This window comes from Neomonachus schauinslandi, chromosome 1 (genome assembly GCF_002201575.2).
Source record: "Neomonachus schauinslandi chromosome 1, ASM220157v2, whole genome shotgun sequence".
Taxonomy (NCBI): Eukaryota; Metazoa; Chordata; class Mammalia; order Carnivora; family Phocidae; genus Neomonachus; species Neomonachus schauinslandi.
Window position 1 is genome coordinate 111,353,478 of NC_058403.1, and position 15,304 is coordinate 111,368,781.

The following is a 15,304-nucleotide window of genomic DNA, read 5'->3' on the forward strand; positions in this document are numbered from 1 at the left end:
TTTTATTTTTATTTTTAATTTTTAAAAAGATTTTTTATTTAGTAAAAGCAAAGAGAGTGAGTGAGAGAGAGAGAGCATGAGCGGGGTGGGGGGAAGAAGGAGAAGCAGACTTCCCCCTGAGCAGGGAGCCCAGTGTGGGGCTTGATCCCAGGACTCCAGGATCATTACCTGAGCCAGAGGCAGATGCTTAACCAGCTGAGCCACCCAGGCACCCCTTTATTTTTATTTTTTAAATAAAGTCTGAAATTATAAAGGATAAAGGAAGGAGTGTAGAATGAGTTTACAGTGAAGCAACTTGAACAAGGCAATAGTAGACCTCCTCTTCCTTCTTATATCTCCTAACTGGGAATGAAGATGCTCCTTGTTTTCTCATGGAGGGATGGGTCTTATTGGGGTGATCTCTATGTTAACAGTAGAAATGGAGTCAATGTGTTGATCCCAGACTAAAACAAGTGTTCTTTGTAAGGGTCTAGGGATAGAATTCAGCAGTCCATGGGCTTGGATGAAGAAAAAATATTTTTAAAAATTTTCTTGAGCCTCTAGCAGTCTCCAGAATTATAAATGTAGATTTATTTATTTATTTATTTATTGCAAAAGAGAGAGAGAGAGAGAGAGCAGGCTAGTAGTTGGGGGGGGCAGGGGGAGAGAGAGAATCTTAAGCAGGCTCCACACTCACCACGGAGCTTGACTCAGGGCTCAGTCTCACAATTCTGAGATCATGACTTGAGCTGAAACCAAGAGTCTGATGCTTTAACCGACTGAGCCACCCAGGCGTCCTTAAATGTAGATTATAATCATCATAATTATTAACTGTTCTTGTGAGTTTGCCACCAAGAGAAATAAAAGATTTGTTCCTATCACATTACAATTGTTGTAGATATCTTGAAAATATCCTTTATACTCATCACTACTTCAAAATATGGTAGCTGTGAGACTTGCAGCTGGATCTTATTATTTAATGTGTTAATAAAGACACATTTTTAATTTATTTTTTAAGATTTTATTTCTTTATTTATTTGAGAGAGTAAGAGAGCACAAGCAAGGGTGGAGGAGGGGCAGAGGGAGAGGGAGAAGTAGGCTCCTCGCTGAGCTGGGAGCCCGATGTGGGGCTCGATCCCAGGACCCTGGGGTCATGATCTGAGCCAAAGACAGATGTTTAACCGACTGAGCCACCCAGGCGCCCCTATTTTATTGTTTTATTATGAGACACATCATTTTATTATGAAGTTTTAAAAGCCATTTTGTAAGTGTATTTCTATATAATTATCTATTTAATTGTAATCATATGTATTTTATTTTACGCATTTAAAAACAATACTTTGAGAAGGGGTATAGGTATCACCATGTTGTCACAGGAGTTCAACAAATAAAATTTTTTAATACTGGCTTTAAAAGGACATTCACTAAAAATCTTAAATTATTCCCAGAGAACAAAATTTTCAAAACGTTTTTTAGGGAAGGAATTAAGTTGAGGCAACAATTCCTCAATCTCGTTGTCTCTTCTATTTCTCTACTTGGCCCATCGAACTCCTGACAAACAGCACATGTGCAATAAACATTCACAGAGAATGACACTCCTTTGTCTTCTTGGAGAAGTGAGCAGACTGCTAAAAACACACTGAGTTTAGTTCATGGGACACTTCCAAAAAGGAAAGATGGTTTAAGATGGAGAGTAGGGGCGCCTGGGTGGCTCAGTTGGTTAAGCGACTGCCTTCGGCTCAGGTCATGATCCTGGAGTCCCGGGATCGAGTCCCGCATCTGGCTCCCTGCTTAGCGGGGGGTCTGCTTCGCCCTCTGACCCTCTTCCCTCTCGTGCTCTCTGTCTCTCATTCTCTCTCTCAAATAAATAAATAAAAAATCTTAAAAAAAAAAAAGATGGAGAGTAAAGTAGAAGGGGAAGGAATACCTGCATAAAGGAATTAGCCGAGGACAAGATCTTACCTTGAACAAGACTTTCTGCATTGAGTCTGAAAACCCCATTTGTCTTCATATGGAAAACCATGCCATGAACTAACCTTTCTGCATTTTCTCAACCAGTGGTAATCAAATTTTGCATGAAATAATTAAATAATTTTATTTTCAGTGGGCAAGCACTAAATTTTAGGTTAAATCTGTTCACATACGGGAAGATATTTGTTGCAGTAACATCTCCTAATATATGCTATTCTCAGGAAACCATTATATTACAATTCTTTTTTTTTTTTAGATTTTATTTATTTGAGAGAGAGAGACAGAGATAGTGAGAGAGAGAGCACAAGTGGGGAGGAGATGGAGAAGCAGGCTCCCCACAGAGCAGGGAGCCTGATGCGGGACTCGATCCCAGGACCCTGGGATCGTGACCTGAGCCGAAGGCAGACGCTTAACCAACTGAGCCACCCAGGCACCCCATTATATTACAATTCTTAATCTAGGCACAGAAGTGGGAAAAGTTCTAAGCATTTGACTAGCATATTTTGATGATTCATATATATCAGGAGGAATTCAAAACTTCCATATGATTTTTCTGGTAGAACTCTCTTAATAGTGTCTGTCTTTACTTTGCTACCAGCGATCATTTTGTTTGGCTTGCTATTTCTTCTGACATATATTCCAACTGGGCAGAATCTTTGAGAAATTAGATGACCATTAAGAGCAGTATGTAGAGCATAATGTTTAGAAACAGTAACAGGCAGAGCAAATGTATGGTTGCTTCCCTTACAGCTTATATTCTTATGGTGCCAAACTCTGTGGTACATAAAAGAGACGATATTTCTTATGACCCCAAACATTTGCCCTGGCGGATTCATCTCCCATGAATGTTATTTTGTTCTCATTTGCTTTCTGCAACCTCAAGATCTGACAAGTCATCATTTCTTAGAAAAATTTACCCTGACCCCTCCTCTCATTCCAGGTTGGGTTACCTGCCTCTCTGTACCATTAAAGTCCTCTGCCCATCTTCTAGGTCAGGAACTACTCTCACATCCCTCTACCCGTACCTTCCCACTCTGTACTCAACATTATGCTCCAGACTATGAATGTCTTGAGACTAGAATTATGCCTTTGAGTTACAGGAAAATATCAGGCCCTCAAGATTTTTCTGTAGAATCAGTTGAATGACTAAGTTAAGGAAGCCAACAAATAAGACTAATGTGGCAGGTAACATGAAGACTGAAGGGTGGGTAAGGAAGGGTGGAGAGGCAAGCTGGTCCCAGGCAGTCTCACTTCCAAGATGTATAATAGAAGTGTGTGTGTGTGTGTGTGTGTGTGTGTGTGTGTATGCATGTATGTGAGCAGGCACCCATATTTGCATGGGAGTAGTGGTAGTAGGGGAGGTGAGATTTATACTTGACTGTAGATAAATACTTTCAATGTAGCAAGTACGAATGTCACTCTGCCACTTTCTGATGTGCAAATGCTACATTTCTCTAAACTAGAGAAATTGGTTCTGTACTTTTACCTACATGATGGCAGACAAATTCAACCTCAATCATGTTTGGGAATTCTCTCTTATTCTCCAGGGGTTCATGCGAGGATCTCCTGGTATTTGAGATGCCATACCCTGCAGAGTCCTTATCAGCTACTCCATCTGCTGTCACTTATCAGTTTCCAAGGTACTGGTCAGGCAGTGTGATCAGGAAGACCAGAGATGCCCGTCATGGTGGTCCCTTCCTCTACTGCGCACAAGCCCACAGAGACCCTTAGGGCCTCAGAATCTCTAATGAGACTGAAGAAAACCATCCATCTTCGATTAGGTAGCTTGTGCGGCTTCAATTCCAAAGCCCTAACCTCCATGCTCTCCTCTGGGGAACACAGTCTGGGGCAATTTTTGTACTGGATGTTGTTGTCACAGGGCAAAAAGGGAGCTGGAAATACCACTTATTCCTCTCTTAACAACTCACCTTGCTACACAGGTCTTCAGAAATAACAGAACATTTTATCTTCCTCCTCCCAAAGTCTGCCCCAGGCCCGACCCCAATCCACTGGCAGTCCGGCCACTATTTCTCTTTGCAGCGTGGAAGAGCTCAAAGCCCAGAGCCTTGGCAACTGTCCCAGTTTTCTTTATCCTGTTCCTGACTCCAAGGAAAACACATTTCTAACTCAAAAACAAGCTGGAGGTTTCTGTTGAGACCTCAAATATTTTCCCAGAGTCTGCCATAAAAATAATGTTATGTTGTAATTTTAAACGATTTGTTCAAGTTCTTGTGGCAAGATTCTGCTACAGTTTTGTTTATCCTGCAAAGACCCTCAAGTCTGCTTCTAAACAAAATGTTTTCCAAAACTAATGCCGACTTCTCTCTGCTGACCCAAATCTCAAGAAGAATTAGCATTTGTTGTCATAACGCTCTAAACAAATACTTATAGGCACAATTGTTTTGTAACTTGCATGATTTTGACAATCAATACTCATGCTAGCATTGTTACTTGGACTCAGTATTAACGTTTTCTTCAAAATATTTTACTTTGGTAGTATAAATATACCCTATATTGCCAAAGACGTACCAGACAAGCATGGTCATCAGTGTATTGTCCTGAAACTTGGCTTCATGTTGAAAACAGTAGGAAATTCATGAGAGAAGTTTTGGGAAGAAGAAATATTTTTAGTGATCTAATCCCATAATATTTATGCTCTCTTACAAATAGTAGTAACTAGGCTTCACTTCTAACAACACTAAAAATCTACCCCATTCAATGAGTTTGACTTCATTTTAAAAATAAATGTATTATGAAAACATGAACAAATAATATTGGAGACTAGGGGCTCCTGGGTGGCTCAGTCGGTTAAGCATCTGCCTTTGGCTCAGGTCATGATCCCAGGGTCCTGGGGTCGAGCCCTGAGTCGGGCTTCCTGCTCAGTGGGAAGCCTGCTTCTGCCTCTCCCTTTGTCCCCTGGCTCATGCTCTTTCTCTCCCTCACTCTCTCTCTCAAATAAATAAAACTTAAAAAAAATAATATTGGAGACTAAAAATGCATAATTGGTGAATATTCATGTACTTCCCTTTGCTGCCCATTAGGAATAATCCCGCCAGTGCCAACTTGCTTCATGAGTGTTTGTGATGCAGCAAAAGTAGAGCCAAGACTGGAGTGTCTGCTTTGAATTGGAATAGGCTAGATTTTACTTCTGGAAGAGAAAATGCTGAAGGTGTAAGGAAAGGCAAGAGCCAAGGAAGTCTCAGAAATGTTTTATTGGGGGTTTGGACAGAGTATGGGGTTGAAATGATAGAGCCCCCAGGGATTTGCTCCAGGTCAGGCTGTGTGTGGTTCCAAAGACAGAGCGGGAACTGGACTTGGAGAAGTACTCTCATGGTTCTGTAGTAATCCCTTTGACAGATTCTAGTAAGGAATTTTTAAATGCTAGGTTTTATTTAATTTTTGAATAGATTATACTTTCACAAGGCTCAAAAATTAAATGTAGTATGAAGTTCATCAGAAAAAAGTCTCCTTAATGCTCCAGGCCCCCAGCCACCCAGATTTCATCCCTGGAGGCCACCATATTACCAGTCGCTTGTTTATCTTCCAGAGGTATTTTATACATATACGAACAGATAGGCATTCGTATTATATAATCTCCCGCTTCACTTTTTATACAGGTGGTAGCGCACTACACAAATTCTTCTGCGTGCTGTTTTATGTTTTTACAATATTTGGGATATCATTTCATTTTATTAGCTAGAGTCCTCATTCTTTTTTGCAGCTGCAAAGTATTCCACTGTAGCAATATACAGATGTTATTTAGCCAGTTCACACTTTTGGAGGCTTCCCATCATTTGCTATGATTATATACATGATGCAATGAACTACTTAATTTTGAATTTGTTTTGTGCCATGCACCCCTTTGGCAGTGTGGTGAAGCCTATGAATTTCTTCCCACTGCAGTGTTCTCTTTCAAGTGCATAAAATAAAATCCTTAAGATTAAATGGAAACCAATTATACTGAAATATAGTTATCAAAATATTTTTTATTTAAAAATCTATGCACTTATTTATTAATGAGTTACATAACAAGATCTAGCAGTGGGACTAATAACTACTCTAATTTCAAACTATGAATGAACATAAATGGTATTTCAGAATATCTGCAACAACTGTAATATGACATAAAAGATCTGATTTTTACTGGTAACAAGGGCGCAGGCTGATACTATTATGGTTTCTTGCCTACTTTCATAATGAACGGAAATGATAAATTCCAGTTATTTTTTAATGAAAATAAAAACACAGTTTTTCCTCCATCCAATTTGATGAATCCCCCAGATTTTCCTGTGCAGCTCTTATTAAGAAGCCCTGACTTATGCAGACATCATTTCCTAAATAGTCAAGCATATTTGCATATATTTATAAATTCCCAGAAGCCTTTTAAGTTAGCATATACTAATACATTTGTCATTGAATGCCTATTGTCAAATTGCCAGAAATATGGGCATTCCACCAGCATTGAACAAGGGTTCATTTTCATCTTTGCCAGTCTGAGAGATGAAAAATAGTATCCTGGTGTAGTTGTATTTTGTGTTTGTCTTATTAAAAGCACACTTGCGCATCTTTTTATGTATTTAAGAGGCATTTCCTATCTCTTCATGCCCTTTGCTTATTGTTTTATCGGTTTGTTGGCAGGTTTGTTGCTGCTGAATCACCCAGACAGAGTTGTAAACAGCGCTCCCTGGAGTTAAACATGGAGACCCTACTTGCTTGTCCGGGTGAAGATTTACATTGCTGTCCATTGCGTTTTTACCTCAGATTATTGTTTTTTTGAGTCACCCAAATAGATTAAAATAGCATCTGGAATCCTGAAGGCACTAGTCTTATTTAGGTGACAATGTTGTCCAAGACAAGTCTGAAAGAAGTCACAGCAATTTGATAACTGTGGTTATCTCTGGCAAGGGGAGGGGCATGGAAAAGGTGTGAAAGAATTTTTACTTTGACTTTTTTCAGTGCTGTAATTATGTATTACTTGTATGCAACAAATAAATGATAAGAATGCATATGTGTGATGTAAATTCAAATAATACAGAGGAGTATACAAAGAACAGTAGAAGAATCTCTTTTTCCAATGTCTTTTCAGGATAAGAATTTTAAGAACAGTGATACTGGGGATGCTTCCTTGAGCCCAAATTGTGATTTTGAAATACCTTTTCTCTAAGATCCAGGGCTCCTGAGGGAGATAACTGGTTCCACGTCTAGGGCAGGAAATGTACAAAATGAGCTTGGTGTATCGTGTTATACCAGACGACAAGAAGTTACCAAAGACTAGTAGGTCATCACAAAAGAATGCAGGACTCATATGATGGTGTATATAGTACCTACCTCAAAACATTGTTGTGAGAATTTAGTGAGATATACAAGTAAAGTTCTTAAACTCATGCATGGCACACAGGAATTACTCAGTTAATATTTGTGGAATGAATGATCCTCAGGTTGATCAGAAACTCTTTCAGAAGGATGAAAATGAGAGAAAAATCCTGACTTATATCCTTTTCAGAAAATAAATAAAAAATGAATTTGTCAGAGGTCCTTAAAAACTCCCCATGATAATTATTAAATAATCTTTAATATATTGTGAGAAGTTAGAGGATATCCCTATATAATGTCACAGATGTGATTGTAGGGGAAAAAAATGCTTTTGACTTGTTTATGTTCATGTTCTTTTTTCTAATGATAAAAAAGCCAGAAAGAAACACAGAAGCCTGGTGCCAAACCTAGATGTCACTCTGTATGTGGGATTCTGATTCCTGCAAGCATCAAGTCATTACAGAACACACCAGGAGCACTGGGTAGGCAGTCAGGCAAGTGGAAGAGAAGGGTGGTTCAGAAGGACAAGTCAATTCTTCTCAGTGTTCTCTTGAGGGGGAGTGAGAACTGCCAGAGAGAGAGAGCTGTCTGCAAAAGGAGCTGCAAAGCAAAGCAGGGACTCCACATCCCCAGCTTGCTTTTAATAACATTCCCCCAACAACTCACAACTCTCATTCTATCCCAAATTCCTGATTTAGTGACTCACAGGGACAGGTATTCTGAAGGCTCTCACCAGAGAAGCTTATTTGGTTCCCACTGGGCAGGAATAAATGCATTAGCGATATTCTAGATAATTGTTATGCTTCCAATTGGTATTTCAGTCCCTTTGCAATTCTTGCTCAAGTTTTTTTCCTCATCTTCTAAGTCTGAAAAGGTAATTTCCAAATCACTTCGTTGAAAACTCATGACTGTAGAATCTTTTAGTCATTTGCAACAGGCCAGACTAGTGGTTTAACATGAAAATGGAATGGATTTCCCATCAGGGTTCCCAGAGTAGGCTACTACTGTGTTTTGTAACCTAACACAATGAAAGGCGTTGTCACTAGATGATTCAGCTAGTTAGAATCTCAACTCCCTTTCTGGGGAGGAAATCCGAGGCACGGTGTTTATATTAGAGGCAAGGGTAATGCTTACACGGACAGCAAGGCTTCAGTTCTCCTCCATCAGTGCCAGGCAGAGACTATGAACAGGAAAGTAGAAGGAAGGTCAACCAGCCGCCTTGGTCAGAAGCAATCCTTGCAGCCAACTCATGTTTCCTTGCTGTCTGTCTGTCTGTCTATACACACACACACACACACACACACACACACACACACACACACACACACACAGGGTCTCAGTTGCTCCACTGCTATAATGTTCTTCTCAGTAAAATTCCCTAGGGCAAAATCAACAGTAACCCGAGTTTTCGGCTTATTCAGTATCAGTGGGAAGGGTGCCATGTTGGACTTTGACAGCCCCAAAAACCAGTTTGACTGAGAGTGGCAAGGCCACAAGGTCTAGGTGGAGTATTAACTCACCAACCTGGAATAGTTATTTGGAGAACGCTCACACTGCCTCTTACTCATGCTTCAGTCTGCATCTCCAAGAGTGGTGAAGTCATAGAAAAGACTAAACAAATGTACAGCAGGAAGATTTTTTTATTTACAACTCAACCACACACACACATAAAAGCTCCTCTGTCACCAGGGATCCCTGGAAAGTGATATCTAAAATTCTGCTCTGAGTCAACTGCCTTCCCTTCTCATTTTTGTGCGATCTTCGACTCCCAACTGATAGAAGCCCCAAGGAGTTGAATTTTATTGGCATGAGAGCAGGAGGGTTTTACCCCAACCTTTCTGAAAAAAGGCAAGCATATTTTTTATATAAGGTCCAAGGCCTTCTCAGTAAAATTCCCTAGGGCAAAATCAACAGTAACACAAGTTTTTGGCTTATTCAGTATCAGTGGGAAGGGTGCCATGTATTTCTTTCCTATACTAAATGTAGGAAAAATTAATTACTATTTTTTTCCTTCTAATTGTGCTCATATCTTGATTGCTGACAGTACTATTTTGCTACAATAAAGCCAAGTTTATTGAATACTGCCATAGCCTTCGTACTGTGCCATCCACCAGATTTCTGACAATTTAACTCACATTAGTGTAACAGCTTCTCATTTGAAAAACACCAGGTTAATTTTAAAACCATTTATCCAATCAAAGTAGAACCCAAATGATTAATGTCTTGGAATTTTGTTATTTGGAGGTGTCAAATAGAAAGTCCTTTAGGGGCGCCTGGGCGCCTGTGTGGCTCATTTGGTTAAGTGTCTGACTCTTGATTTCCATTCAGGCCATGATCTCAGAGTCATGAGATCAAGCCCCAGGTCAGGCTCTGCAATCAGAACGGTGTTTGCTTGAGATTCTCTCTCCCTCTCACTCTGCCCCTTCCCCTGCTCTCTCTCCTTCTCTCTCAAATAAATAAGTAAATCTTAAAAAAAAAAAAAAAAGTCCTTCAATTTGGTCATTTTTCATTGGTGAGGGTATTATGAAGTCATATAAGTAAGCCAAATGTGTGAAGGAAGAACATCCGTGTCTGAGTCAGAGAGACCTGAGTAGGAATCCAGAGCATGTCACTCACTAGCCTTGTGACTTTAGCCTGCATACTTAACCCATCTGAGTCTCTGTTTCCTCACCTGGAGACAGCTCCACACAGGAGAGCCATAAAGTTCAATTATGACATGGGAAGGACTGACACATGTATATTCTGCACACTATTTAATTGTCCTCCCCTCCTTCCCCTAAATGTACAGAAACTGGAGACCCAGTTTTATCATTCTCCCGAAAGGCATCTGGGATCCAGGGAAGCAAAAGAATCACAAAGAGAACCACCTGGTTGACCAGGTTCAAAATACACAAGCAGATGAATTAGTTTTAATTTTTCATTTGTTTTTGTTTTCATTTAATCTGTGGCTTTTCTTCTGAACTGAAATGAATCCCTCTAGATCTTAGGGACCTCCTTTATAAAATTAGGAAGTTGGACCACCTACCTCAGTGGGTTTCAACTCTGGCTATGCAATAGAATCACTTATAGAGCTTTCTTAAAATGCAGATTCCTGTCCCCACCCTCAGAGATTCCCTGTTTCCCTAGGCTGAATCAGTGTGTGTGGTTTTAGAAACCCACAGGCCACTCTCCATTGAGACTCAGATGATTTTTGAGGCCCTCCACCATCTCATATGCCTGGCTTTATTACAAAACCCAAGGAAAAGATACTCAAACTAGAAAACGTTCATTTTCTAGTATTTGTTTTCATGTGCTGGTTGTCACAGACATGTTCTGGATGCCCTCAGCTCACCTATCCCTCAAGGGAGCAGGCCAGCCCTTCTGAGCAGCCAGACCCACACCTTGAGCTTCAGAACAGGGGGCTGGCATCCCAGGAGTGGCCTTGTCTGAACATGGCAATGAGACCTGGGAGATTCCTTGGCTTGATGAGGGGGTAAGATGACCACTGTGAAATGTTGAACTACACCTACCAGACGGGGATGGGGGCATCAGGGAGAAAGGTCAATGAGGGTGAAGGTAAACTCTGGTTTAATCTTGGGCCAAGAAGCTTTTTTTTTTTTTTTTAAGATTTTATTTACTTATTTGACAGAGAGAGACACACAGAGAGAGGGAACACAAGCAGGGGGAGTGGGAGAGGGAGAAGCAGGCTTCCTGCGGAGCAGGGAGACCGATGCGGGGCTCGATCCCAGGACCCTGGGATCATGACCTGAGCTGAAGGCAGATGCTTAACGACTGAGCCACTCAGGCGCTCCCAAGAAGCTTATTTTTAACCCAAGAATAAATTGAGCTACAATCTAAGGTGAGGAGAAAGCCAGGAGAGTGTAGCTACGATGGCTTAATTAACACTGCTCCTTCTGCCTTTCTGTTGCTGCAGTTGGACACCCTGATTATAGTTTCAAACAAAGGACGGCTCCCAGCATCTCTGCCTGGTCCTATGCTCACCCTTCCTTGAGGATACCTGCTCCTTCATCTGCATGGATCAGAGATGGATCCTAGCAGCCGTGTTTATTCAGTCCCCACAAGCTGTGGGCACGCCCCAGCCTTGTCCAGTGTACCTCCCATCATTCAGAATCTGAGATTGATAGGTCTTTTGAACAGAGAAAAATGTAAACTTGGGAACTGTCAGTAGCCATATTCTTCTGTGTGGACCGTGAAAGAGAGAAATGAGTCTGCATGAGGAAGAATGTAGTTAAGTATAGAAGAGTCAAAAAGAGGCAAGACGGAGACTGAAGACATTCTGGATTTCGTACAGAGTTCAGTTCCCCCTGTTCATGTGTCCTATTACCCCTTCTGCATCCTTACCTTTTAGTTTATAATTAATACCCCTTTGGTTAAGGTAGCTGGAACCGGCTTCTGCTACTTATACAGGTGGCCCTTGAACACCATGGATTTGAACTGCATAGATCCACCTAACTCAGATTGTTTTGCTAAATACAGTACAGCACTGTAAATGTATTTTCTCTTCCTTAGGATTTTCTTAATAACATTTTCTTTTCTCTAGCTTACTTTATTATAAGAATACAGTATAGAAGACATGTAATACCCAAAATATGTAGTAGTCGACTGTTTATGTTATCAGTAAGCTATTACTCAACAGTAGGCTACTAGCATTTGGGGGAGTCAAAAGTAATATGTGAATTTTTAATTGTATGGGGAGCCAGGACCCCAAACCCCGTGTTGTTCAAGAGTCAATTGTAATCAAAAAAGCTCTAACAAGTATGGCTACCATGTATGAATCATTATATTTTTCGTGTTCAAACCAGTGACAGACCAGTGCTTTCCCAGTGAAGAAGGCAAAACACATGTGGAAGAAAGCAACCGGGGCAGGAGGTCTGGGTTTAAATCTTCCTCTTAGAATCCCACAACTACACCTAATCATAGACTATTGACATTAGTTCTTAAAGGTAACTCATTTCCACTGCCCAATATCATAACTAGATGATATTGGAAAGAGTTTTTAATCCCTGTGGGTTTAACTATAAAATGGCCATAAAGATTCTGTGAAGGGGCAGGAGCTGAACCATTCACTCTCTTGAGGTTTCTTCCAACATTAAAACCTCTGCATCTATGGTACTTGATATTATCAAAAGGAGTTTCCCTTGGAATTATTCTTGAAGCCACATTCTGTACATCAAATGGTCAGGAGAGCTCACCATAAGAAGTCATACCAGGTGTTCATGTGAATGACAGGTAAAACTGAACACTTTAAAATTTAAATGTAATGGGCACCTGGGTGGCTCTGTTGGTTAAGCGTCTGCCTTTGGCTTGGGTCATGGTCCTGGGGTCCTGGGACTGGGTCCCGCATTGGGCTCCCTGATCAGCAGGGGGTCTGCTTCTCCCTCTCCCCTCCCATTTGCTTGTGATCTCTCTCTCTCTCAAATAAATAAATTAAATATTAAAAAAAATTTTAATGTAAAAAATGCCAATTTTGCCTAACTTTCCATAAGACATTTTGGCTTTGCTTAAAAGCAGATAACCTTAGAACTGAACATATTCAACTCCCCTATTTATCTGAACAAAATTTAGCACTTATTATTGAGAGGTGATGAGGATACACATCAGCATATCGTGGTTTGATTGGTACTGGATGGGGGGTGTGTTCAAGGACAACGTGGGAGTGATGAGCAGATCTAGGAAAGAGGCAGGCAGGGTGTGACAGAAGGTGTCATGGAAAAAGCGATGAGTTCAGCCAAGGGAACAAAGCCAGGTGGGGTGGACCATGGTGAGAAGGAAGAACAGGGCTTTTTTGGCAGTGGGACAGCATGCCCAAAACATGGGGTTGAGAACCAGTGTCCAATGCTCAGAGACCTACAGTCCTGTGGCAAAGTAAAGACCACTCTTTCCAAAGGTATTCGTGCATTGAGGCTGATTCCAGAGGGAACGAGGGAGGTAAAAGTGAACTTTTAAAAAAATTTTTTTAATACTTTATTTAATTTTTTTAGATTTTATTTATTTGACAGAGAGAGAGACAGCAAGAGAGGGAACACAAGCAGAGGGAGTGGGAGAGGGAGAGGTAGGCTTCCCGCGGAGCAGGGAGACCGATGCGGGGCTCGATCCCAGGACCCTGGGATCATGACCTGAGCCGAAGGCAGATGCTTAACGACTGAGCCACCCAGGTGCCCTAAAAGTGAACTTTTAATATCACTGTGGGAACTCCAGTATCTAAAAATCAGTCACAAAAGACAATAAAGGGATCCAATACATATTGGAGTGATGGGATGCCAGAGAAGTAGATATATCATAAAGGGAGTAGAGACATCTTGCCTGGGCCAGTGGGCTGATGAAAAGAGTAAGTAATAACAAGTAGCATTTATTGAGTGATTGTTAAATGCCAGGTGCTTCATGCTTTGCACACACTGATTCACTTTGCACATCACACTCTGTGATGTAGGTTCTATTATTACCCTGTTTTAGGAGGCTGTCTCCTTCCCTCGCCTAGTCCCCTTTCCTGTACTTATCACTAATGCACAAGGTGTTTTATTTATTCAATATTATTTTGTATTTGTGTCTCGCTTTCTGATAGAATAGACTCTCTTTAAGGGCAGGGACTTTTGTTTGTTTTGTTGACTGCTGTATATATACCCAGAACTTAGAAAACACAGTAGGAGCTCAATAAATATTGGTGAACAAAGAATGACAGAAACTGAGGTACAGAATGGTTAATAACTTGCCCCAACTAAACAGTCAGGCAGTGGCGGGACCAGGGAGCAATGGTGTGAACCAGCTAAGGGGGTTTTTAGTGAGGCCGTGGCTCACAAGGAGGCATAACAGAATTGAAGGTGGAGGGACTGGCGCATCAGCCTGGTAAGAACAGGCTTAAGAATTCATCGATTCATTTATTTATTCAGTTAGCTTTTCAGCAAATATTTACTGACTACCTACCATGTAGCAGGCATTGTTCCGAGCCCTGGGAAACAATGGTGGACAAGGGCCAAAAGGGTTCCCCATTCAGAGGAGGGGAGACAGACAATAGAAAAGGAAACAAGTGAATACACAGAAAAATTTCAGGGATGATAAAGTCTGGGATGGTAATAGAACAGGGTGATGTGATGAAGAGTAGCTAGGGGAGGGGGAATCCCATCATTAGATGGGGTCTTTGGAGAGGGCCTCTTTGAGGGGATGTATGAGCAGAATCCTGCAGCAGGAAGCTCTGGGAGAAGATAATGCTTAGAACAAAGATGATGGGGGGTGGGGGACGCAGACGTTGGGGGAGGGACGGGGGTGGGGTTTGGAGAGTGGGACGGAACCCAGAAAGTGTCCATGGAGATCGCAGCTCTGTACAGGAGGCTGAGAGTTCACAGCCAGGAGAAAGGCCTGTAGGGCAAAGTCTGGCTAGGACCAGAGCCAAGTGGTTAAACAGTTGTCCAGAAAAGCATATCTGGTCTTAAACCAGGAACTAAACCCAAAAGGACCCTGATTTAGGTTACCAGCTGAGAGGCAGAAGCAGAAGGTACTATATAGAATGATAGGAGTGTGGGCAAGGTGGACAGACTCCATATTACAAGTGAATTTGGTCAGCTCAAGCCTGCAAGGGACTTACACCAAACTGCAGAGTGTCCCCCACAATTCATGCACACCCTGTATGTCTGCCTAGAGCTGAGGAGCCACTGGAGGTGGGAGTGGCCTCAGGGAACATCTAATACACATGATATTTAGCTGGCCCGTGGATCAGGCCAGTGATCCCCAACCTGAGCGAAACAGAAGACTCACTTGGAGTGTTGGTAAAAAATTCAGATGACTGGGCCTCATCCCCCATAATTCCTATTTATTATGTTGGGAGTGGACCAAGTATCTGCATCTGTGATGCAAATGGTCTCCAGACAGGGCCCACCTGGAGAAATGTGCAAGAGAATCCACTCATGGGCTTCAGGGAATCCATGAAACCTCTGAAGTTGAATGAATGCACCTGCACATTTTTTTTTTTTTGGCGGGGGTTGGGGGGGAGAGGGTCCATATCATCACAAGAGTCTCAAAAACTCAAGAACAACTGATCTAGTCCTGC